Source organism: Ovis aries, chromosome 5, assembly GCF_016772045.2.
Source record: "Ovis aries strain OAR_USU_Benz2616 breed Rambouillet chromosome 5, ARS-UI_Ramb_v3.0, whole genome shotgun sequence".
Classification (NCBI taxonomy): domain Eukaryota; kingdom Metazoa; phylum Chordata; class Mammalia; order Artiodactyla; family Bovidae; genus Ovis; species Ovis aries.
Genome location: NC_056058.1, coordinates 40,307,004 through 40,333,786, shown reverse-complemented (window position 1 = coordinate 40,333,786; position 26,783 = coordinate 40,307,004). Strand labels below are relative to the sequence as shown.

General features: G+C 43.0%; 1 non-coding gene across 1 annotated transcript; it reads left to right on the top strand.

Annotated features, from left to right (window-relative positions):
- Positions 1-17,049: 17,049 nt before the first annotated feature.
- On the top strand, positions 17,050-17,156 carry LOC114115136 (U6 spliceosomal RNA). The gene has a single exon (XR_003589619.2). It is a non-coding gene; the product is annotated as a U6 spliceosomal RNA (small nuclear RNA).
- Positions 17,157-26,783: the final 9,627 nt, after the last annotated feature.

The following is a 26,783-nucleotide window of genomic DNA, read 5'->3' as shown; positions in this document are numbered from 1 at the left end:
AGCTGAGGAAACTCAAGATCTGAAACAGCCTCTGGCCTTTGGCTGGAGGTGATAGCAGGAAGAGCCACCACACCCCCGTGCCCCCACCTTCCAGTCCTCCTGTCCCTACGCTTCCCTCTTCTGGAATCTGGCCTGAGCTCTTTTAGCCAGGGCCTGTGTCACCCCCATGTCGGTGTTCTCAGGGCCTGGCTCATGGCACTCTCCACCAGACGTTTGCCCCACAGGCTTGCTTATACTCGTGCTCCTCTGTGCATGCATTTCCACCTGCTTAACTTATTAGACTTCTGCCTGTGGCTTGGGGCCCAGCTCATGTGGAATTTTGACCAAAGGCCTTTCTGATTTCCCAGCTTTCCAACCAGGCCTGAATTAATCCCACCACCCAAGTTCCGCAAGGCTCTTATGACTTAATGCAGAACTGGTCCAATGTCACCCCTGGGGTCTTTCCTGACTCCGTCTTATTCAGTACGTAACATAGTACAATAGACATTGTGACTGTATGTTAATATAGTGGCTCTAGGTCATGTATGATCTAAAGTGGGATACTTGAGGGAATTACCTGCAGTCCAGGGGCTGGAACTCCATGATTCCACTGCAGGGGGCACGGGTTTCGTTCCTGGTCAGAGAACTAAGATCCTGAAAGCCACGTGGCAAAAAAAAAAAAAAAAAAAAAGGAGACTTGAGTGTGAAAGGGGGAAGATGTAACCCAAGACTGAAAGGCACTGACCACACTGTCCGCAGAGGGCTGCCACTGGCTTGCCTTTGCCAGAAGGGGCTGTGTGCACATTGCATGAGCAACTTAGCTTCTCTGGGTTTGGTGTTCCAGTCTGCAAGAAGTGGCTCTGAACTGGGTAAATAATCTCTGAGGTTATCAAAAACACTGAAATTATATGGCCAGTGGAGACTGGGCCCGTCAGAGGTGTTTTGGTGGAGGATATGATATAGTGAATGTGTTGGGGTCAGCATGAGAACTCCAAGACTGGGGTTGATTAGGGCCTAATCCAGAGTTAGTGGAAAGATGCTGGACGTTTCTGTTTTGGGTATGAGGTGATGACTGTCCATTGTGTTCAAGGAACTTGGAATGGTGGGCAGTGGTTTATCCTTCCCCATGTGAGGCAGGTGGCGGTTGCAGCCCAACAGGGATGAATCAGCTTATTCATTGATATAGTTCAGAAGAGAGGGTTGAAAAATGAGTTTTTTTTTTCCCCCATTTAGGACAGAGGAGCATTGTGATCTAGGATGGGATAAAGGTCAGAGCTGTGCAGTTTGGTAAGACAAGGCAAACTCTTCTTTCCTCAGCTGCTGCTTCATCTCACATGCTTCTTGTGCCACCCTGTCGCTTTTCTTTTCTCCTTATGATTTCCATGATAACATTAGAAAGGCAGGGTCCTCTCCATATTCAACAGGAGGGAATTTCATTCTTGTCTTCTCCAGAGGTGGTGCAGGAATTCTTATAAGTATTGTGGGGCTGCGAGAGGAGTTGATTGTGGAGTTGATTCAGGCTCCTGGCCTGAAAGTCTTCCTGGCTTTTAGGACTTGATGCTATCTAGGGAGAAAATGAGAGACCCTCACCTAACATCACCTCTCCCTCCTTCTAACCTCAGTGTTGCTGCTGTGGTTTCAGCCTCCCACTCTTCTTGGAGAGAGAAGCGAGAAGCCCACCTGCCCCTTTACCCTTGGGTGTGTGTATGCATGCTGAGTTGCCTCAGTTGTGTTCAACTCTTTTCAGTGCTGTGGACCATAGCCCACCAGGCTTCTCTGTCCATGGGATTCTCCAGTCAAGAGTACTGGAGTGGGTTGTCATGCCCTCCTCCAGGGGATCTTCCTGACACAGGGATCAAACCCTTGTCTTCAGCATCTCCTGTATTGGCAGGTGGGTTCTTTACCACTAGCGCCACCTGAAGACCAAACCCTTGGGTGGGAGCGTGCACTCCTGCTCTCCTCCCATTTGGCCTTCTTCCAGCTGATCCTTACTCAACCCCTGCTTTCATGTTGGACAGGATTTCCCAAACTTCTAATTACAAGCCACTGCTTCTCTCTCAAATGGTTGCGCTTAGCATAGACTGTGGCTATCCAGTTGGAAGGGACCTGTCAAGAAAGGCATGAGGCCTTAGGATGGTCACCGTTAGAGAGCAAAGCTGTGTGTTCACAGCACCAGCAAAAACCAAACTCAAGGTTAAAATTGCAGCCAGGTATTTAGTTAACTTGTCATCTTCAGTATACTATTTATTTTTTTCTGAATTGATTTATATATAAATATACACACATATTTTAAAGATGCATGCAGAGAGACTATGATGGGTAAAAAGGCAGAATCTGAAAGATCACAAACTGATCTGAACACATACATGGAGAGAGGTAAGAGGAAACACTGCCACTAGAGAAACCACAAGAATTGGAGAAAGTGAAAGAAGTGGAATAGAAGAGAGGAAGCAGGACAAAGATACGCGTGTGCACTCAGCTGGAGGGAAGGACCTCAGAGATAAGAAGAGGGCAACACCCCCAGGTGACAGAGCTGGTAGCAGAGATGGTGCTCAGAGGTGCCTGGACACTAATTGAGCCAAGTCAGATTTATAGCCTCCCTTATCTTGACTTGGCCTGAGCTTTATAGGGGTGGGACCATTCCTGGAGCTCTGTACATTTTCTGCAACCGTCTGCTGGCCAGATTTATGGCTCTGATGTTAGGGAAATCACTGATAAATCTTGTCTTAGACATGCCCTGCCCTCCATTGGCTCCAGCATTGTTTGATATCCAGTAATGGAAAAGCAGATCCTGTGAGCTGTGAAAAAGCAACATTCAACTGAGTAAATTTTAAAGATCTCATTGGCTTTATTCAATGATTCATGAATGAGGTAGTATTCTACCTAGTGGATGGAAAGGAGCTCCAAGGAGCTGTACAAATAAAAGACATTTATAGGCAGAAGGGAGCAGGGAAAGGGAAGACATACTGGCAAACATGGACTGGTTGTAGCAAGATCACCTTCTTGTGTGTGTGTTAGTCGCTCAGTCGTGCCCGACTCTTTGCGACCCCATGGACTGCAGTCCACCAGGTTCCTCTGTCCATGAGATTCTCCAGGCAAGGATACTGGAGTGGGTTGCCATTTCCTTCTCCAGAGGATCTTCCCAACCCAGGGATCAAACCCGGGTCTCCTGCACTGCAGGCAGATTCTTTACTGACTGAGCTACAAGGGAAGCCCTTCCTTTAGGGGGCTGTAGAAGTTCACCATGCAGATTATGTCACTAGTGATGACCAGATAATTCCTGGTTGACTGGTTTAAAATTCCATTCCTGGGAGAGGTTGAAACTATAATTACCTTAAGCATTAAGTCTATGAGGCTTAGGATAAGTGACTACATTTTGGGGCTGTTTTCTTGCTATCCACAGGGTGAATTCAAGACATAGGCAGAGCCCATGGAAGACATAGAGGAGAGAGGCTGCCATCCCAGGAAATTATTGAATTCTTTCTTGGAAGTAGCTATCCTATTACCAGAAGAGGACCAAGGGGGATGTTCCTTAGGACATGCCTAAGGACCTCTTGGCAGTTCTGCACCAAGAGGATTTAATTGCCTGAGGATTTGTATGCTGGAACCCAGCCAAAGCTGAACAAGCCACTTTTTAATCAAAACAGTGTTGTTTTCCTGAGTTCTTATGGGATTTAAGAATTTTGTGCATGAAAATGTCAGTGCACTGAGAACAGAAAAAATATTCTCTTCTCACCTGTCCTTCATCTTAAACATGACTCAGTAGGGAGATATTACCCAGAGACTCTGGCCCAAAGAGGATTCTTCTAGTACCCTGGTTCCTAAAGTAGGTTTGTCAGACCAGTAGCATAAATCTCACCTGGAACTTGTTAGAAATGCATGTTTTCAGGCCCCAGCATTCCAGACATACTGAATCAGAAATTCTGGGGGTGGCACCAGGACCTGCTAAACAAGCCCTCCACACGATTCTGGCGCTCACTGGAGCCTGAGAATAGGCAGGAATAGGGGATGTGGTAAATGCATATGGGGGTCCTAAGGTTTGCACTTCATTTACCTTTTATTTGCCAAAATGACTAACTTGGCCTAACTTTAAAGGCGTGGGAAGTACAACTTACAGTGTGCCCTAGAAGTGGGAGTTCTGGGTGTTTTAGGCCATGTGTGGGTGTGTGCTAAATTGCTTCAGTTGTATCCTACTCTTTGTGATTGTATGGGCCATAGTCTGCCAGGCTCCTCTGTTCATGGGATTCTCCAGGCAAGAATACTGGAATGGGTTGCCATGCCCTCCTCCAGGGGATCTTCCCGACCCAGGGATCAAACCTGTGTCTCTCATGTCTACCTGGATTGGCAGATGGGTTCTTTACCACTGGCACCAACTGGGAAGCCCATTTTAGGCCATCAGTTCAGTTCAGTTGCTCAGTGGTGTCCGACTCTTTGCGACCCCATGAATTGCAGCACGCCAGGCCTCCCTGTCCATCACCAACTCCCGGAGTTCACTCAGACTCAACGTCTATCGAGTCAGTGATGCCATCTAGCCATCTCATCCTCTGTCGTCCCCTTCTCCTCCTGCCCCCAATTCCTCCCAGCATCAGAATCTTTTCCAATGAGTCAACTCTTCGCATGAGGTGGCCAAAGTACTGGAGTTTCAGCTTTAGCATCATTCCTTCCAAAGAAATTCCAGGGCTGATCTCCTTCAGAATGGACTGGTTGGATCTCCTTGCAGTCCAAGGGACTCTCAAGAGTCATGGATAGTGTTAAATAACAAAAATTCAACTGGGTAAATTTCCAAGATCTAATTGGCCTTGTTGAATGATTCGTGAATCACTCAGCGTCTCATCTAGCAGGTAGAAAGGGGCCCCAAGATTGGAAGAATTAATATTCTTAAAATGGTCATACTACCCAAAGCAACAAAGGTCCATCTAGTCAAAGCTGTGTTTTTTCCAGTAGTCATGTATGGATGTGAGAATTGGACTGTAAAGAAAGCTGAGTGCCAAGAACTGATGCTTTTGAATTGGTGTTGGAGAAGACTCTTGAGAGTCCCTTGGACTGCAAGGAGATCCAACCAGTCAATCCTAAAGGAAATGGGTCCTGAATATTAATTGGAAGGACTGATGCTGAAGATCAATACTTTGATCTTTGCACCTGATGCAAAGAACCGACTCATTGGAAAAGACCCTGACACTGGGAAAGATGGAGGGCGGGAGGAGAGGGGACGACAGAGGATGAGATGGTTGGATGGCGTCACCAACGTGATGGACATGAGTTTGAGTAAGCTCCAGGAGTTGGTGATGGACAGGGATGCCTGGCATGCTGCAGTCCATGGGGTTGCAAAGAGTCAGACATGACTGAGTGACTGAACTAACCCAAAGCAATCTACAAATTTGATATGATTTTTGTCAAATTACCCAGGATATTTTTCACAGAACTGGAACAAATAATCCTAAAACTTATGTGGAACCATAAAAGACCCAGAATTTCCAATGGAATCCTGAAGAAAAGAACAAAATAGGAGGCATAACCCTCCCAGACTTCAGATAATACAACAAAGTTACAGTAATCAAAACAGTGTGGTATTGGGATTTCCCTTGTGGTTCAGTGGTTAAGAATCCACCTGCCAATGCAGGGGACATGGGTTTGATTCCTGGTCTGGGAAGATCCCACATGTGCTCGGAGCAACTAAGCCCATGCACCACAATTACTGATGCCTGCACGCCTAGACCCTGTGCTCTGCAACAAGAAAAGCCACTGCAATGAGAAACCTGTGCACTGCAATGAAGAGTAGCCCCTGCTCACTGCAACTAGAGAAGGCCTGCAGGCAGCAATATAGATCCAGCACAGCCAAAAATAACAAATAGATAAATACATTTTTAAAAACAGCAACAGTGTGGTATTGACATAAGAGCAGACATATGGATCAATGAAACAGAACAGAGAGCCCATAAATAACCCCACACAGCTATGGGCAGTTAATATTTGACAAAGAAGGCAAGAATATGCAATGGAGAAAAAACAGTCTCTTTAGCAAGTGGTGTTGGGAAAGCTGGACAGCGGGATGCAAATGAATGAAGTTAGAGCATACTTTCACACCATACCCGAAAGTAACGCAAAATGGCTTAAAGAATTAAAGACACAACACCACAAAACTAGAAGAGAGCATAGACAAAACATTCTCTAGACATAAATTGTAGCAATTTTTTCTTAGGTCAGTCTCCCAAGGCAATGGAAATAAAAGCAAAAAATAAACAAATGGGACCTAATAAAGGAAGTTATAAATAAAAGGAAAAGTCAGCCTATGGACTAGGAGAAAATATTTGCAAACGATGAGACTGACAAAGGCTTAATTTCCAAAATATACAAACGACTCACACAACTCAACAGCAACAACAATAACAACAACAAATGCAAGCAAAAAATAGAACAACTAAATATATATCCCTTTTCCAGGGGAACTTCCCAACCCAGGAATTGAACTGAGGTCTCCTGCATTGCAGGCAGATTCTTACCAGCTAAGCTACCAGGGAAGCCCAAAGAAGATAATACGGATGGCCAATAGGCACATGAAAAGATGCTCAACATTGCTAATTATTTGGAAAAAAAAAAGGCAAATCAAATACAAGGTACCACCTAACACTAGGCAGAATGTCCATCATTAAAAAGTCTATAAATAACAAATGCTGGAGAGTGTGTGGAGAAAAGGGAACCTTCCTACACTGTTGGTGGGAATATAAATGGGTTCAGCCACTATGGAATGTAGGATGGTGATTCCTCAAAAAACTAAAAATAGAGTTATATCATTCAGCAATCCCACTCCTGGGCATATACCCAGATAAAACTGTAATTCAAAAAGATACATGCACCACTGTGTTCACAGTAGTAGTATTTACAAGAACCAAGACATGGAAACAACATAAGTGTCCACTGACAGATGAATGGGTAAAGAAGATGTGGTGTACATATATATATATAATGGAATACTACTTAGCTATAAAAAATGTTTTAAATAATGCCACTTGCAGCAACCTAGAGATTAATCATACTAAGGGAAGTCAGTCAGAAAGACAGATACCGTATTATACATTTGTACGTGGAATCATAGCACAAATGAACTTATTGACGGAGCAGAAACAGGTTCACAGACATACAGAACAGACTTGTGATTTCCAAGGGGAAGGAGAGGAGGGGAAGGGATGGCTTAGGAGTTTGGGATTAGTAGGTACAAACTATTATACATGCATGTATTACTGAATCACTTTGCAGTATGCCAGAAACGTAACACAACATTGTTAAGTCAACTGTAAATGAAATACATTTAAAAAATATTAAAAAAAGAACAGAGCTCCATGGGGGCCCAGGGCCTGGTCCATCATGGGTTCTCAGGAAGTAGGGGACCAGCTAACCCTAGTGTGCCAAATACAGTCCTGGGAGCACTGGAAGTCCCACATCCCAGAAAATAGCCTAGTCCTGGGCAAACCAGGACTACTTGTCCCCCTGTTAGTGTGGTAGTGAATGAATAAATGCCCAAGTCACTCAACATACATATTGTAAGACTCAGTGAACTGAGCCCCATGCTCGTTCCTTCGCAGGACATTTCTGTAACAGGAGGGAAAGGGGCAGGTTTGTGGTAAACAGATTCATTTCTACAGAGCCCAGCCTCTCTTCCAAACAGCACCACTGCTCAACATTGCAAAGGGATGAGTCTTCCCTGTTGAATGAGCATTAAGTCCATTAGGCACCTTTCCTTGCCCCTTGTTTATCTTCCTGGCTATCTCTTCTGGCAAGTAGCTACACTGTTAACAAGGTATCTGTTGACATCTGCCTTATCTTTCCGGATTTGCCCTGGGTCTCTCTGGGTCTGCTGCCTTCCGAAAGGATGAGCCCTTTAGCCCCACAGTTGAATTCTTTTCTAAGTCAGAAGGTCCATGCTAGAGCTTTGGTGTTTCCTGGACTTCCCTGGTGGCTCAGATGGTAAAGCATCTGCCTACAATGCGGGAGGCCCGGGTTCGATCCCTGGGTCGGGAAGATCCCCTGGAGAAGGAAATGGCAACCCACTCCAGTACTCTTGCCTGGAAAATCCCATGGAAAATCCCAGGAGTGTGGTAGGCTACAGTCCATGGGGTTGCAAAGAGTCGGACACGACTGAGCAATTTCACTTTCACTTTCACACAGACTCCAGCCCCAGGCCCTCAGAACAGAAGGATTGCAGCCTGGCCCTCAGACCCTAGGCAGCTTGGACCCATCTGTTTTCCAGTTCTAGGTGAAATCAAGCTGAGAAGGAATCAGGCTTCATTTGACCTGAGATGTCTGTGGCATCTGGCTGGCTCCTCCATCCCACCTCTTCCCCATCCTGGCCAAATAAGCTGAAATACCCCACCCACTTTGGTGGGCTTTCAGGGATGCTGTCTCTCCTGAAGCTTCTGGGAAATGTGACCCCATAGATGCCACAAAGACAGACACATCTGCCTTGAATCCCAGCTCGGTCATTTAACTGGGTGATTTCAGTCATCAAAATACAGGAAAATGGATGTTGGGGCTTCTGATGGGACTGAGGTCCTGGGAGCTGCCACACAGAATGGACACAGTGACAACCAGAGAAAAATTGGTTGATGCTGAGTGCTCCAGGAGGTCTTCTGAGTCAGGGTATGATTGTCTCCACACTTGAGAAAGAGTTTTCAGCTCCTGTTACTGCCATTCCAGAAACCTGGGTTGTCATGGAGGAGCCCATGCTGGGAACCATTGAGCCCTAAGTGTCCTTCTCAACACCTCTGAGCCCACTGACCAAGCCGTGGGAACAAGTAGTATTGAGAGTTGGACAATAAAGAAGATTGAACACCAAAGAATTGATGCTTTGGAATTGTGGTGCTCGAGAAGACTCTTGAGTATCTCCTGGAGAGCAAACAAGTCAATTCTAAAAGAAATCAACCCTGAATATTCACTGGAAGAACTGATGCTAAAGCTGAAGTTCCAATACTTTGGCCACCTGATGCAAAGAGTCGATTCATTGGAAAAGACCCTGATGCTGGGAAAGACTGAGGGCGAGAGGAGAAAGGGGAACAAAGGATCAGATGGTTGAATGGCATCAGGAACTCAATGGACATGAATCTGAACAAACTCCAGGAGATAGTAAAGGACAGGGAAACCTGGTGTGCTCCAGTCCATGGGATTCCAAAGAGCTGGACATGACTTAGCAACTGAACAACAAAAGCATACTTCAATTTAAAAAAATAAACAAACAAAAGCAAACAGATCCCTTTGACTGGCATCTCTCAGCCAGGGAAGGCTGCCTAGTCCTAGGCATAAAGCTTCAGAATAGTATTGTTAATAGAATAGCTCAGATATGGTGGTGAGTCCCAAAGAAGGGATCAGAGGGTTCTTGCAAATTCAGAGGCACCCTGGTTAGCTTGTCAGTAACCTTCTTCATTTGCTGTTTTACAAAGCGCTTGTATAGCCATATGTCATGATACCATCAGAGACAAGTAGAGAAGGTGTTTCCTCCCCTGGAAATGACCTTCACCACTCACCTGGCTGGCATAGTCCCACTCATTTATCTTGCAAGACCCAGGGCAAATGGTTTTCCTTCTCTGCAGACTTCTCCAACTGAACTCCTCTAAAGTGGTCCCAGCATCCCTTCTGCCATATGCTATGCTTGAAACATTATGTCTTATCATGTCTGTCTCTCCTGTGGGCAAAGCTGTTCATCACCCATCACTGGATCCTCAGAGCTGCTGCAGTATCTTCCACCTAGAAGGTATTCTGGAAGCATTGAGTGAGTAAGTGGGAGGAGACAGAGACCAATTTATTAAGAAAAAACGGCAGAGGCATTTATTTTAAGTGGGGCATTTATGAGGCAGTTAGGGAAACACTAATTAGGCCAAATTAGTGGGTGGTCTGCAGGGTCCAAACATTGCATTGGGGATGTTAAGTGGCTTTAGTGTGGTCTATGTGTCCGAGGTTGTCATTTCCATGGATCAAGTGGGGACAGTATTAACACACTGTGAAATAAAATTTGTATTTTATGGCTCCCATCACTGTGGATTGTGTATCTGATTTATACCTCAACCAAACTCTCCCATCCGCAGAAATACCTGCTCAACCCTAAAGAGCAACCATTCTGTTAGCATCAACAAGACAACTGTTTAAAAGATAAACTACCAGGCTTCCCTGGTGGCTCAGTATTAGAGAATCTGCCTGCCAATGCAGGAGACACAGATTTGATCCCTGGTCTGGGAAGATTCTACTCGCCACGGAGCAACTAAGCCCATGAGCCACAACTACTGAGCCAATGTATCACAACTCCTGAAGCCCTCACATCCTGGAGCCTGTGCTCCACAGCAAGAAAAGCCACTGCAATGAGAAGTTGGTGCACCGCAACTAGAGAGTAGCCCCTGCTGGCTGCAACTAGAGAAAGGCCCGTGCAGCAACAAAGACCCAGCACAGCCAAAAAAACCCTAAATATTATTTTTAAAAAAAGACTAACTTGTTGATTTTGTAAGGGGTCACATGGCCCACTACTTTATACTTGTGGATTTGAATTGTGTAAATTGTCGGTAATACATCATTTGATGTACAGCCCTCTGTCTCAAAAAACTTAAATAAATGTGCTTTGACTTCTATTGGGCAGAACAGTTCTTGGAACTTTTTGAGATGCTGTTGCTATATTCTTTTGTAGATTGACTGATTAACTTTTTGTCAACAACACAGATTCTGACTTAGTAGATCTGGAGCCAGGATCCCTAAGCATCTGTGCACACTTGGAGGATGAGTCCTTACGTCCTCTCCAGAACCCCACTGCAATGTGTGCAACAAAGTTGCTGCTAGCAAGGTACTTCCACCTAACTGTACTGCATGGTTTATGTTATTTAAAAGACCCAGTTCTGGAAAATGTATTTGTGGACAAAGAATACCATTTCAGAGAGTCCCTTGCACAGTAAGGAGATCAAACCAGTGAATCCTAAAGGAAATCGGTCCTGAATATTCATTGGAAGGACTGATGCTGAAGCTGAAGCTCCAATACTTCGGCCACCTGATGCGAAGAGCCAACTCATTGGAAAAGACCCTGATGCTTTTCAGGGAGAGGTTGAGGGCAGGAGGAGAAGAGGGTGACAGAGGATGAGATGGTTGGATGGCATCATTAACTCAATGGACATCCTTGATTCAGTGGACATCCTTGACTCAAACATAAGTTTGAGCAAACTCCAGGAGATAGTGAAGGACAGGGAAGGCTGGCATGCTGCAGTCCATGGGGTCACAGTCAGACACAACTGAGCAACTCATCAACAAAAAACAAAAGATGTTGTGGCCACAAAACCATCAGCCACCACAGTTGCCCCAGAGGTGCACACTGAAGGGAACTGGAGAAAAACAGGATAATGATCCCAGATAGTTAAGGTGCATATCAAAGGAGTACTTTCAATGAACCCAGGCTCTTGCCTCTTCCCATACATAGAAAAGCAGTAAAAACATTAACTTGAGATGTCTATTTTTTTTGCTATTAGCAGTAATTTTTGGATGTCAGCCTACATTTCCCCCCCCCCCCCCGCCCCCAGCAAAAACTTCTATGTATCCTGACTCCTTTCTTACTTCTTTGGAACAGTTCCCCAGAGCTGTCTGAGGGGCTATATCTTGAACTTAAAGTCCTCAGTAAGTCTACTGAATAAATCATAATTCTCAGCTTTTAGGCTGTGCATTTTTTTCAGTTGACATATTGATTTTGGTTTTTGTGATATTGTGATATCTATCTATCTATCTATCTATACATTGGTCTTCCTCCTATTCCTGGCACAGAGCTCCTAAAACTCTTGGAATTTCCTAAATGATATGAACTATAAAGGTGTCTTTTGTTATATTGATGAGGTGACTCTTGGAAAGCCCCTAGGTAACCTAAGGCTGGAGACTGTTTGCCAGGGGAACCAACCATGCGATTAGAGAGTTGGAAATTTTGGTCCACCCCCGCCAAACCTAGGAGAAAGGGTCTGGAGATTGAGTTCAAGGGTCTGGAGATTGAATTCAATCATCAGTGGCCAACCATGCCTACGTAATGAAGCTCCCATAAAAAGCAAACAACGTTCGGAGAACTCCCTAATTGGTGGACATGTGGAGTCTGGGGGAGAATGAAGATTCCAGAGAGCATGGGAGCTCTGCGCCCCTTCCCACATGCCTTGTCCCATGCATCTCTTCCATCTGGCATTTCCTGAGTTACAGCTTTTTCTGATCCAGTACATAAAGTATTTATCTGGGTTCTGTGAGCTACTCTAACAAATTAATTGAGCCCAAGGAGGACCATGGAAACCCATCTACAGCTGGTAGTTCAAAAGCATGGGTGACAACCTGGACTTAGGATTGGTGTCTGAAGAGGAGGTGAGGGCAGTTTTGCAGGACTGAGCCCTTAGCCTGTGGGATCTGATGCTGTCTTCGGGTCGATAGTGTCAGGACTGAGTTAATTCCTTAGTGGTGTTGAAGAAAATACATATCAGAGGTTTGTTCTTCTAGTAGTTATATTTTGATTTAGAAGCCTAAAATACTGCAAAACAAATTGATATATTAATAAAATTCTTGAACCATATTGAGTCATTAAATAAGTAAAAAACCAACTTCTTGAACATATAGTAATGTACGATTATTAAGATCTCTATCCTAGAAGACTTTTAATTTTAATTCAGACTTGTAAAGAACTTGGAGTCCTTACACTCTTACCCATATATCAAGAAAAAGCTGGACAAACTGAAAATCAGTGGCTCTTCTTAGACTCATCAGAGAAAATTTCCAACCTGGAATCTGGAGAGACAGGCAAATAGAGAACATAGCCAAGGTCTGTTAATCTAGAAGGCACTGGAGCCATCACCTGGTAGGAATACTTATACAGTCATTTTGACGAATTGCTGGAATTTGAGTGTGGATCAGTATGAGACTGAGAAACTCCTGGGGTCACAATCTTAGGGGACCCCTTACTCTTGCAAGGTGTCATCTCCAGAAATCCCAAGAGGTTTGCAAAAGACATTACCAGGGTTTATTCCATCAGTGGGTGTTTTGCAGAAAGTTTTCACTTTGTTAACAAAATAAGCTACTTGTTATATACAAATAAACAATACCAATATTTATTAAAAATTACTTATCTTACTTTCAGTGCACTAACATTAAAAGAAAAGAGAAATAAAAACAGCAGAGGATACATCACCAAATTGGGTTTTGACCAAAATCAGGACTTAAGCAGTGGTGGAAAGTCCTGTGACACAGTACATCTGGAGTCGCAGTTGGGAAAAGGTCCCAGGCAGTGTTTCCACTCCATGAGTGAGACTTCAAAAACTGCAGTTCAGGGTTCCCGTTTATAATCCCAGGATGCTAGCAAGCTACATTAATCTGTGAGCAAATTGGAGCTCTGGTTTCATGTTAATATTGTTTGTTTTGTTGTGGAAAGCTTGGAATGTTGTTAAAACTGGGCTTTGGTTGGCCAGACACCTTCCAGGGGCTCAACAATCTCAAAATTCCTCCCCCATCTTATCTAAGGTACTGCAAGGCTTGCCCTCACAGCAGATAGTCACTCACAGTTATTCACAGGGCAGTGTCCAGGCAGGTTAGAAGCAAGGTCAGAGGCCTGCTCTGCTTTGTCTCTGAAGCCTAAACAAGACTATTTAATTTCCTAACAGGGGGAAGGGCATTTTTCCCACCCCAGCTCTATGTAGTTTTCCTAACTCACCTAAGGAGGGAGGGTTTTGAAGCTTTAAAAGAAATATTTGTAAAGGCCACAGGCTCACTAAAAAACTAAAACTTGATTGGAAGATTATAGAATGCTTCTCTTTTTCACACCTTGCAACAACACTAATGTGGTTCTAATATACTAATCGTGAATTACAGTTGAGAGAACTACAACACAAAGGCTTGCTGTCTCTGAGGAGGAATACTTAGGGAAGCTCAAAGTAATAAAGGTTACAAAATCAAGGAAACTAGTGGAATTTGAAGTCTCTAGTACCTATAAATTTAGAATGCATTAAACAAACCTAACTCCAAAGCCCAAATTCTAGTCAGTTCAGTTCAGTTCAGTTCAGTCGCTCGGTCATGTCCAACTCTTTGTGACCCCATGAATTGCAGCACGCCAGGCCTCCCTGTCCATCACCAACTCCCGGAATTCACTCAGACTCACATCCATCGAGTCGGTGATGCCATCCAGCCATCTCATCCTCTGTCATCCCCTTCTCCTCCTGCCCCCAATTCCTCCCAGCATCAGAGTCTTCCAATGAGTCAACTCTTCGCATGAGGTGGCCAAAGTACTGGAGTTTCAGCTTTAGCATCATTCCTTCCAAAGAAATCCCAGGGCTGATCTCCTTCAGAATGGACTGGTTGGATCTCCTTTCAGTCCAAGGGACTCTCAAGAGTCTTCTCCAACACCACAGTTCAAAAGCATCAATTCTTCAGCGCTCAGCCTTCTTCACAGTCCAACTCTCACATCCATACATGACCACAGGAAAAACCATAGCCTTGACTAGACGGACCTTAGTCGGCAAAGTAATGTCTCTGCTTTTGAATATGCTTTCTAGGTTGGTCATAACTTTTCTTCCAAGGAGTAAGCGTCTTTTAATTTCATGGCTGCAGTCACCATCTGCAGTGATTTTGGTCAGGTTAATATAAATTCTCATATTAAAAGATTTACCTCAGTTCCTAGTCCTAGATAAAGCATTTTAAGATTTCTACAAAAATATTACACATTCATGCCAAAAGGCAAAAAGAGAAAAATGTAGTCTAAAGGGGTAAAGTGAACATCAAAACCTGACCTATACATTGAAATTATCAGAGAATTTAAAGTAACAGTTATGAACATGTTAAGGGTTCTCATGCAAAAGGTAGACATCATGCAGGAACAGATGAATCACGCAGAAAAAAGAGTGGAACTTAAGAAAGGATAAAAAGGAAAAGCTAGATGAAACAGAAAATATAGCAGAAGAATAAAAAGGGAAAATGATGAAACAGAAATGAAGATGGCTCATCAGTAGTCTTGACAGGGTTGAGGAAATATGATCTTGAAGAAAGATCATTAGGAACTTCCCAAATTGAAATGCAACAGGAAAAAAGAATTGGAAAATATACCCAACACCAAAGAACTGTGGGACAATTTCAAAGCATTTAGTATATGTATATTTGGAATACCAGAAGAAAGAGAAGAAAAAGAGACCAGAACAAAATAAGTATTTGAAGTGATAATGATGAAAAATTTTCCAAAGTTAATGGCAGAACTTAAGTCATAAGGCCAAGAATCTTAGAGAACGTTAAGCAGAATAAATACCAAAAGTAAGTACACTTAGGCATCATATTCAAACTGCAGAAAATCAAAGGGGAGAAAATCTTGAAAGAAGTCAGGAAAAAAGAAAACAAAAGTCATACCAACCTACCTTGACTATAGCGAAACAAGGTAAAGAATTACAGCAGACCTCTCATCAGAAAGCATGCAAACAAGAGTGACGTGAAATATTTAAAGTATTGAAAAAAAAAACCACACTAGAATTCTATATCAACAGAATTATTTTTAAAAAGTGAAGGACAGATGAAGACTTTTTCAGACAACTGAAAACTGAGAGGATTCACCAACAGGTATGTTAAAAGCATTTTCTTGAGGTAGAAAGAAAATGATAAAGCATAATGAAGGATAATGACACTTGGATCTACATGAAGAAAACAAGAACACTGCAGGAGAAATATATTAAATGAAAAGAAACCTGGGACTTCCTTGGCAGGTGAGTGGCTAGGACCTGTGCTCCCAACGCAGGGGTCTGGGGTTCAGTCCCTGTTCAGACTCACTTGCCGCAACTAAGAGTTTGCACGCCACAACTAGAAGGTCTGGTGTGCAGCAACCAGGACCCAGCACAGCAAATATAAATAAGTGAATATTTCAAAAAAGAAATCTTTCGTAGTGATTTATCTAAAAGCTAATTTGTTTAATATAATAAGATAAGGGGACTTTCCTGGTGGTCCGTGGTTAAGAATCAGCCTTCCAATGCAAGGGACATGGGTTTGATCCTTCATTGGGGAATTAAGATCCCACATGCCATAGGGCAACTAAGCTTGTGTATGCTGCAACTACTGAGCCTTTGTGCCTCAACTGGAGAGCCTATGTGCTGCCAACTACAAAACCCACATGCCTGGAGCCCATGAACCACAGGTAGAGAGAAGCCTGCATGCTGCACCAAAGATCCCATGTGCTGCAGCTGACTCGATGCAGCCAAAAATAAATAAATAAAATGTTTAAATAATAAAGTAGTAACAGTATATCAGATGGTTTAGCAAGCGGATAACTCTGTCATCCATGCTCCTGAAATAGGCATAACGTGGAATAGTGTTATTTGAAGATAGAGTTAAATTATTTAAAACTGTGTAAGTTCTATAGCTAATTTCTTAAGGAAGCAGAAATAAGAGAGAGGAGATTAAATAGAATTATTTTGAATACTCTGTTTATACCAGAGAGGGCAGATAAAGAAGCCTCTGACAATGAATAGAAAAAAGTTATAAACATGGTTGACATTAATTCAGTTATATCAATAATCACTTTAGATGTGAATGCTCTTGTGTGTGTGTGTGTGTGTGTGTGTGTGTGTGTGTGTGCTCAGTTGTGTCCTATTATTTTTCAACCCCATGGACTGTAGCCCACCAGTCCATGGAATTTTCCAGGCAAAAATACTGGAGAGGATTGCATTTCCTTCTCCAGGGGATCTTTCTGACCCAGGGGTCAAAACTGCATCTCTTGTGTCTACTGCATTGGCAGGCGACTTCTTTACCACTGTGCCACCTGGGAAGCCCTGATCTTAGTGTACGAATTAAAAGACAAAATTGTTTTTTGGATTAAAAAACACACACACAATTATGCCCTTACAAGAAACCCCTTCAAATATAAAGACCCTGATAAGTTAAAAGTAATGAAAGAGGGAGAGATATAGGTTGCTAACACTAATCAAATGAAAGCTGGGTAGTTATGTTAATTTTAGACAAAGAATAATTAAATTTATCAAGAATATAAAAGGATTCCTACAAAATGATAGTGGAGTCAGTACTTCAAGAAGACAGCAGTCTTAAACATGTATATTACAAAGTGGTGTGCTCGCTTCGGCAGCACATATACTAAAATTGGAACGATACAGAGAAGATTAGCATGGTCCCTGCACAAGGATGACATGCAAATTCGTGAAGCATTCCATATTTAAAAAAAAAAACAAACCACAAAGTAGTATAAAAATATGTGAAATAAAAAGTGATAGAACTAAAATAAATAGGCAAATTCACAGTTATGGTTGAGAGCCCAATACCTGCTCTCAGTAAGTGACAGATCAATCAAGCAGGAAATTAATAAAGATATATTTGACTTGAATAGCACTATGAAGTAGCTAGATCTAATTGGTATTTTTAAAATACTCCATCCAATAGCATGTCAAACTTAGGTGGAATATTCAGTGAAAAAGACCATTTCTGGGTCATAAAAGTTACTTGCCCCTCGACTCCACTCCATGAAATTAAAATACACTTCCTCCTTGGAAGAAAAGCTATAACAAACATAGACACTGTACTAAAAACCAAAGACATCACTATGCTGACATTCATATAGTCAAAACTGACTTTCCTAGTAGTCATGTATGGATGTTGGACCATAAGGCTGAGCATCAAAGAATTGATACTTTGGAATTGTGCTGGAGAAGACTCTTGAGTCCCTCTTGAGCAAGGAGATCAAAACAGTCAATTGTAAAGGAAATCAACACTGAGTATTCATTGGAAGGACTGATGCTGAAGCTGAAGCTCCAGTACTTTGACCACCTGATGCAAAGAGCCAACTCCTTGGAAAAGACCCTGATGCTGGGAAAGATGGAGGACAGGAGAAGGGGGTGACAGAAGATGAGATGATTGGATAACATCACCAATTCAATGGACATGAGTTTGAGCAAACTCTTGGGGATAGTGAAAGACAGGGACTCCTGGTGTCCTACAGTCCATGGGGTTGCAAAGAGTTGGACATGACTTAGCAACTGATCAATAGCAACTCTACTACTGGATATATGGCCAAAATAACTGAAAGTAGAATCTTGGAGATAATTGCACATCTATTTTCAAAACAGCACTCTTCACAATAGCTAAGAGGTAGAACCAACACAAATGTCCATTGACAGATGAATAGATAAAATGTGGTATATACATACAATGGAATATTATTCTACCTTGAAAAGGACATTCTGACACATGCTTCAACAAAGATTAACTTTCAGAACACTGTGTTAGTAAAATAAACCAGTCACAAAAAGACTGTATGATTCTGCTTATATGAGTTACCTAGAGTAGACAGATTTATAAAAAAAAAGTAGAATGGTAGTTTCCAGGAGGTGGAGAGAGGAGAAAAAAGGGAGTTATTATTGAATAGGTACAGAGTTTCAGTTTTGCAGTATGAAATAATTTTGGCGATTGGTTGCACAGAAATGTGGATATGCTTAACAGAACTGTACTGCACACAAATCATTAAGATGGTAACTTTAATGTCATGCACTAGGTTCATCTACCTCATTAGGACTGACTCAAATGCATTCTTCTTTATAGCTGAGTAATATTTCATTGTATATATGTACCACAGTTTTTGTATTCATTCATCTGTCAATGGACATCTAGGATGCTTCTATGGCCTAGCTAAAAAGTTGCAATAAACATTGGGGTACATGGCTCTCTCTCAATTATGGTTTTTTCAGGGTATATGCCCAGTAGTGGGTTTGTTGGGTCATACGGTAGTTCTATTTTTAGTCTTTTAAGGAATCTCCATACTGTTCTCCATAGTGGCTGTATCAATGTGTGACACACGGAGATCAACCCAGTGCTCTGTGACAGCCTAGAGGGGTGAGATGGGGAGGGAGACGGGTGGGGGGCTCAGGAGGGAGGCGACATATGTATACCTGTGGCTGATTCATCTTGATGTATGGCAGAAACCAACACAGTGTTGTAAAACAACTATCCTCCAATTAAAAAAAAATAAAAAAATAAAAAGCTATAGTAATAAGGTAGGGGTCTGCCAATTTTTTTTTATCATTTCCATAAAGCACTTAAATAGTGTACAATATTAAGAAGTCTAAAGGGCAAGCAAAAATATTATTTTGAAATAAATGGAAATACAATTTGTCAAGTTTTGTGAGATGTAGTGAAAGTAGTGCATGGAGGGAAATTTACAGCATATAATGTATATATTAGAAAAAATCATTAACTCAAGGTTTTCCCTTAAGAAACTGGGACAGACAAGCAAAAGCCTAAATCAAGCATAACAAAAAGAATAATAAACATTAGTGTAAAAGCTATAAACTTTAAACTGGGAAACTAGTAGGAAAAAATCAATGAAACCAAACCTGGTTGTTGGAAAAGATCAGTAACATTGATAAATCAGGTTAACCAAGGAGAGAAGGGAGGAGCCACACATTACTGATGATCCTATGGACATTGGAAAGATAGTAGATACTATGAACAACTCCATGCTCACAAATTAGATGATTTTAATGAAAAGAACCAATTTCTTGAAAGATACAAATTGCTAAATCTCACAGAGGGGAGATTGATAAGCTTAACAGTTCTATATCTATTAAAGAAATGGAACAATAATTATTAAACTTCAAAAAAAAAAAAAAAAAAGGCACCAGGCCCAGGTGGTTTCATTGGTGAATTCTAAAAAACATTTAAGAAAGAATATGTAACAATTCTCCATATTCACTTCCAGAAAATAGCAGCACTGTGAACACTTCCAAACATATTCTATGAGGCCAACTTTATCCTAATATTAAACCAAATAAAGACATCGCAAGAAAGGAAAATAATAGACCAATATTTCTCATGAACATAAATTAAAAAAATCCTGAACAAAACATTAGCCAATCAAATCCAACAATGTAAATTATACACCACAACCACATTAGATTTATTCCAGGTGCATGTGTGAATGCTATGTCACTTCAGTATCTGACTCTTTGCAACCCTATGGATTGTAGGCCACCTAGCTCCTTTGTGCATGGGATTCTCTAGGCAAGAATACTGGAGAGGATTGCCCTGCCCTCCTCCAGGGGATCTTCCCGACCCAGGGACTGAACCTGGTCTCGGGCATCTGCTTCATTGGCAGGCAGGTTCTTTACCACTAGCACCACCTAGGAAGCCCTTTATTCCAGATATGCAAGTCTTAGTCAACATCTTAAAATCAAGCAGTGTAGTTAATCACATTAACATACTAAGGAAGAAAAAAATCATATGATCATATTAATTGATGCAGAAAACCAGATAAAATCCAACACTCATTCTTGATAGAAATTCTTAGCAAATTAGGAATAGAGTAAAACTTTTTTGTTTGACGAAGAATATACAGAAAACTTGCAGCTGATAACATACACAATGGTGAAAATTGAATACTTTCCGAAGATTTGAAGAAAGCAAGAGTGTCCTCTCTTAGCATGCCTCTTCAAAGTTGTACTGGAAATCCTAGCTAGTGCAATAACAAAATAAAAAGAAACAAAAGGTTAAAGATTAGAAAAAAAGAAATAAAACTACTTGTAGAAGATATAATTGTCTATAAATAAAATTCCAAAGAATTGACATACCAAAAAAGTATAATGATACAAAACAATTCATGGAGCTAAGCAAATATTGCAAGATCACAGGATACTAAAGGTAATACACAAAAGTCAGTTACTAATGTAGAGGATATTATGCTAAATGAAATAATCATAACAAGACAAATATTGTGTGATTCCACTTATATGTAGTACTTAGGCAGTCAAATCATAAAAACAGCAAATAGAATGGTGGTTACTAAGGACTTGGAAGAAAGTAAATTGAGAGGGTATTGCTTAAGTGTACAGAGCTTGTTTTTCAAGATGAAAAATTTTGGAGGTTGGCTGCACAACAATGAGAATATATTTAACGCTTGAAAATGATTAAGCTGGTAAATTTTATGTTATATATTTTGACATAATCAAAACATAATAAAGACAAAGCATATTAAAAAGAATTGTGTGTGTGCTTAGTCACTCAGTCGTGTCTGACTCTGATTCTCCAGGCAAGAATACTGGAGTGGGTTGCATGCCCTCCTCCAGGGGATCGTCCCGACCCAGGGGTCGAACTCAGGTCTCCTGTATTGCAGGTGGATTCTTTACCATCTGAGCCACCAGAGAAACCCCCCAAAGAATTACATTCTTATATACTAACAATGAACAATTGGAATTTGAAATAAAAAATGCAGCCACAGTGTTGTTCAGTCACTCAGTCATGTCTGACTCTTTGTGACCCCCATGGACTGCAGCATGTTCAGTAAGGCTGCTCTCTTAGCTACCTGATCAGCTGCGTGGTTCCCTCATGCTACTTCTGTGCTCCCTTTTTGGTATCCTTTACAATGGGAGACTGAAACTGGGCAGATGGACTGCCTCCAAGAGCCTAAGGATTTTTTTTTTTTTTTTGCCTTTTTTATCTTTTTATTTTTTTCAGTTTTTTTAAACTTTATTTTACTTTACAATACTGTATTGGTTTTGCCATACATTGACATGAATCCACCATGGGTGTACATGAGCTCCCAATCCTGAACCCCCCTCCCACCTCCCACGAGCCTAAGGATTTGATCACCATATTTGATTGGGAACCCTCAGGTGGTCAAGTGGCTTCTTTCTTTGCAAATAGCAGCATGTGCATGTAGCACCAGAAAGGCATGCTTGGAGTCAGTGTAAATGGCTACTCTTTTTCCTTTTCCCAGCTCTGAAGCTCAAATCAGAGCTATGAGCTCAACTAATTGGACTGAAGTACCTGGTGGCAAATTTTTAGCCTCGTGGTCTCAAAATTGGAGACTACTGCATATCCAGCTCTTCTTCCATCAAAGACAAAGCTGCTTCCATCAGTGTACCAGATTTCCTCAGGATTGGTCAGAGGATCTTCTGACAATCCCTCTTGGGATTTTGTCCAGTGGTCCAAAGTTTCTAGGCAAGAGTGAAAGGGGAGAGAGCCCTTGATGGTAGGCAGGAGAGTGGCAGGGTTAAGAACCTCACAAGGGGATATAGTCAGACCTGGATTTTCCATCAGCACTACTTGATATCTGAGGATTCTTTGATCAGACATCCATAAATGGCCTCTCCCATTTAGGAGTTGCTTCACTTGGTGGCTGGTAAAAATAGTTTGCCCCCAAAAGAGAGTTTTTAAGCATCTTCTATCAGTATGTCAATAGCTGCAAGATTTCGAAGGCAGGGAGAGATCTCTTCCCAATAAGGGAGTAGGACAGTCAGGGACCACCAGAAACTTGTGGGAAAATATTTGTCCATCCCAGTAACAAAGAAGTGCTCGGGTGAATCTTTTTATAGTTGTTTTTCCTGTAGCACCCCAAATTGTACAGGTTTGGGAGGAGAATGCTCTGGAATAGGAGTTCAGGACAGAGTAGGTATCCCCTGTGTCAGCCAAGAAATTCTGGGACCTACCTGCCACATCCAGTTGTACCCTTGGCTCCAGCTCCGTGATGGTTATCTGTGAGAGGCAGGCTGGCTGGAGTGGGCTGCTTCAGTCCTGTTGAACCATCAGGAGGGAGGGCTTGGCACTTGACCTTGAGGCTCTTGGGTCCCAAGGGCAGAGTGCAGCCAAATGTCCCAATTGATGGCATTTGTAGCAAGCCATTTTAGGAGACTTGCCATGGTTTGGACCCTCTGGCCCAATGTCCCACCTGTCTACAGATTAGGCATTTGCCTCATGCCTTGTCCTTCAAGGACTCGGGGTTTGCCATAGGACTTCCCTGGAGGGTGGCCAGCATCTGGGCATGCCTTGTCTCTTTCCTTTTCTCCCTTTCCTGGGCCTTGGCCTCCCTCTCCTGTTCTATGTTATAAAATGTATCAGTGGTTGTCTGGACCATCTGATCTAAAGAGGCAGCAGGGTCCTGCTGCTGCAACTGTTGTAACTTTATCCTGATGTCTGATGCACATTGGGACAGGAATTTGTCCTTCAAAATCACACTTTTGGAGGGCCTCTTTTAGACTTTCCAGAAAGTCAGTGGGGTTCTCATTGGACTCCTGAGTTATTACTGAGACTGGGCACAGTCCCATAAGTAATAGCCTTCTTTCTGTTTCCATGGGTGGACTTCCTTAGGGGTGAGTCTTTCTGAAGCTTATCCTACCAGTACTGTTGTAACCTGAGAGCCTGGTGTCCCTGGGTCAGGATGGAGATTCCCAGGCAGGCTGAGGCATGACAGCCTCCTGGACATCGAATCCGTGGGCAGGTCGAGGCATGTTGGCCTCCTAGGACCCCTGGACTGGCGGATCTCCGAGCAGGTTGAGGCATGACAACCTTCCGAGGACCAGATCCCTAGGCAGGTTGAGGCAGGTTGACCTCCTGGGACCCCAGGCTGGAGTTGGGCGTCCCCAAGGCCTCCAGCATGACCAGTGCTGGGTAGGATTAAGTGAAAGTTGCTCAGTTGCGTCCTACTCTTTGTGACCCCATGGACTATACAGTCCATGAAATTCTCCAAGTCAGAATACTGGAGTGGGTAGCCTTTCCCTTCTCCAGGGAATCTTCCTAACCCAGGAATCGATCTGCCTTGCAGGCAGATTCTTTACCAACTGAGCTATCAGGGAAGCCCATGATTAAGGGGTTGTAATCTTAACTCATTGCTGGTTTGTCCACCAAGGAGGGGAATAGATACCATGATGTAAAGCAATCCAAGTCTGTGCCCTGAGGCTCCTCTTATTTCTGTGATAGAATGTAAGTTACTGATTTCCTTCCCTCAGTTCACTTCAGTTCAGTCACTCAGTCATGTCCGACTCTGTGATCCCATGGACTGCAGCACGGGAGGCCTCCCTGTCCATCACCATCTCCTGAAGCTTACTCAAACTCATGTCCATCACGTCGGTGATGCCATCCAACCGTCTCATCCTCTGTCATCCCCTTCTCCTCCTGCCTTCACACTTTCTCAGCATCAGGGTCTTTTCAAATGAGTCAGCTCTTTGCATCAGGTGGCCAGAGTATTGGAGTTTCAGCTTCAACATCAGCCCTTCCAATGAACACTCAGGACTGATCTCCTTTAGGATGGACTTGTTGGATCTCCTTGCAGTCCAAGGGACTCTCAAGAGTCTTCTCCAACACCACAGCTCAAAAGCATCAATTCTTCAGGGCTCAGCTCTTTATAGTCCAACTCTCACATCCATACGTGACTACTGGAAAAACCATAGCCTTGACTAGATGGACCTTTGTTGGCAAAGTAATGTCTCTGCTTTTTAATATGCTGTCTAGGTTGGTCATAACTTTCTTTCCAAGGAGTAAGCGTCTTTTAATTTCATGGCTGCAGCCATGATCTGCAGTGATTTTGGAGCTCAAAAAAATAAAGTCTGCCACTGTTTCCCTTGAAAGTGAAACATGGAATGCTCCAGGCCAGAATATTGGAGTGGGCAATCTTTCCATTCTCCAGGGGATCTTCCCAACCCAGGTCTCCCGCATTGCAGGTGGATTCTTTACCAGCTGAGACACAAGGGAAGCCCATTAAGGGCATTAAGAGTATTTTAATAATAGGCTGGGTGGAGTGATGTTGCCTACAAGGGGGCAGGGTCCTGGTTGTAGAAGTTAGTAAGTGACTTAAGAACAAATTGATAAGAAGCAATAGACCAGATGTTCCATGAAAGTGGAGTGGAGATTTGACCCAGAGGTTTGTTTGTAACTTTAGGAGAAGGGTGACAAGGGTTTGGGCCCAAACGGCCTGCAGGGGTAACTCCCAAAGTGGCAAACATTATCCCTGGAAGCAGAATTGCCCTTGAAGGGATGCCAGCAGACGAACTTCTAGCAGGCATTGTGTGCCTGTTACCCGCCTTAGCAGGTTCACTGAGAGACGCTGTTGTTGCACATGTAGGAAACATGGAAGATGAAGGCCTGAAGATCTAGAGGGATTGGATATTACATAGCATTTCTCTCGTAAAGGCCAGCTATTTTCTGGTTGTTCCCCCAGAAGATTGAAGAGGCAACCTTGTGGGCCCAGATGAGGCTCAGGAAAAGAGCATGAAACAGGAGGGAAGGGGGCAGGGCACAACTTTTGAAAGAATGACATAGCCCAGGAGCATAACATAAACCAATTAAAATCAAATGGGTCCAAGATGACAAGTCAAATTCAACTAAACCTTGATCCCCAATCTGTAAGCTAAACGACACACCCAGAGGTGCCAGGACCTTTCTGAGGCACTGTCACAAGACAGAGGAGTGGATGGTTCCCCAGTTGTTGGAATGATCCTCACCCTCATTAGCAGATGAAATCAGCCAGCTCGCAAAAACTAACTGCACCACATTCCATGGCCACCAGACTCTTCCTTTGTGATGGACCTCACCCTGTGGAGTGTGCTTCTCTGAATCTGAGAAAATCCACCTCTTACCTATCACCATGTCTCTCACTGAATGTTTGCAATGAGACATCCGAGCCTGAGCTTCTTGAGGTCCTGAAGCCAGGCACCTTGGGTTTTGGCCAGGCTCAAGTCCCGGGAGAGAGGAGCTGAAGGGCAGGAGGAAAAAGCAGTGGGAAAAACATGCCAAGGAATCCCCTTCATCATCTGCCACAAGATCTGCTGGCAGATGAAAAACTGCCCTGTGCTCAGTTTTCATTGGCCTGATCCTTGGCACAAAGAAGATTAAGGGCAGAAGAACCCCCACCTGCTTGGGCAACAGCTACTAGGGCACAGCAGATAGTGGAGCCTTTGGGACACACTAAGGAGGAGCCCCTGCCAGAGTCCCTCAGTTGCACCCACTGCCGCTCGCCTGTTCATGGGGGGTTCGAGGAAACAAGAAATGAGAGATTGTAAAGGAATTAAGATTTTGTTAGTCATATGGCCTTCCAGCCATAGGAGTGAGGACCTCCTGCCTTAACCAGAGGTCTTCGGAAATCTGAGACTGAGCTGTGTGAGCTTTCTACTGAGTTTGTTTTTGCTGTCCTGGTTTCTGGCACGCTGGGCTTCTTGTCACTTCCCCTGCTCTGGGTTTTCTTTGTGTTTTGCTTCCATTGCAGAAGCTTTTGCCAAGTTGGGCTTCTGCTGTGCTTGGCCTCCACCTCTGGGAGCTGAGCCAAGGTTGTTTCAGCCAGGTTAAATCCGAGAAATGGCACCATAGATGTTGGGGGAGTTTGTAATTTCCTTGGTTCTGTTTTGTCACAACAAAAATTTGAAGTGATGGATGAATCAGTGTTACAGCCCTGTGAAATCCTCAGACCTTCCTTTTTTCTATTTTCGCAGGCTTTCCCTGCTTTATCTTTTAGCCACTGCCATACTGGACTTCTTTTTCCTATTCTGACTACCTAACATAACCATCTCATCTTCTGTCACCCCCTTCTCCTCCAGCCTTCAATCTTTCCCAGCATCAGTATCATTCTAATGAGCTGACTGTTCGCATTAGGTGTCCAAAGTATTGGAACTTCAGCTTCAGCATCAGTCCTTCCAATAAATATTCAGGGTTGATTTCCTTTAGGATTGACTGGTTTGATCTCCTTGTTGTCCAAGGGACTCTCAAGAGTCTTCTCCAACACCACAGTTCAAAAGCATCAATTCTTTGGCGCTCAGCTTTCTTTATGGTTCAACTCTCACATCCATACATGACTACTGGGAAAACCATAACTTTGACTATACGGACCTTTGTCAGCAAAGTAATGTTGCTGCTTTTTAACATGCTGTCTAGGGTTGTCATAGATTTTCTTCCAAGGAGCAAGCATCTTTTGATTTCATGGCTGCAGTCACCATCTGCAGTGATTTTGAAGCCCAAGAATATAGTCTGTCACTGTTTCCATTGTTTCCCCATCTATTTCCCATGAAGTGATGGGACTAGATGCCATGATCTTC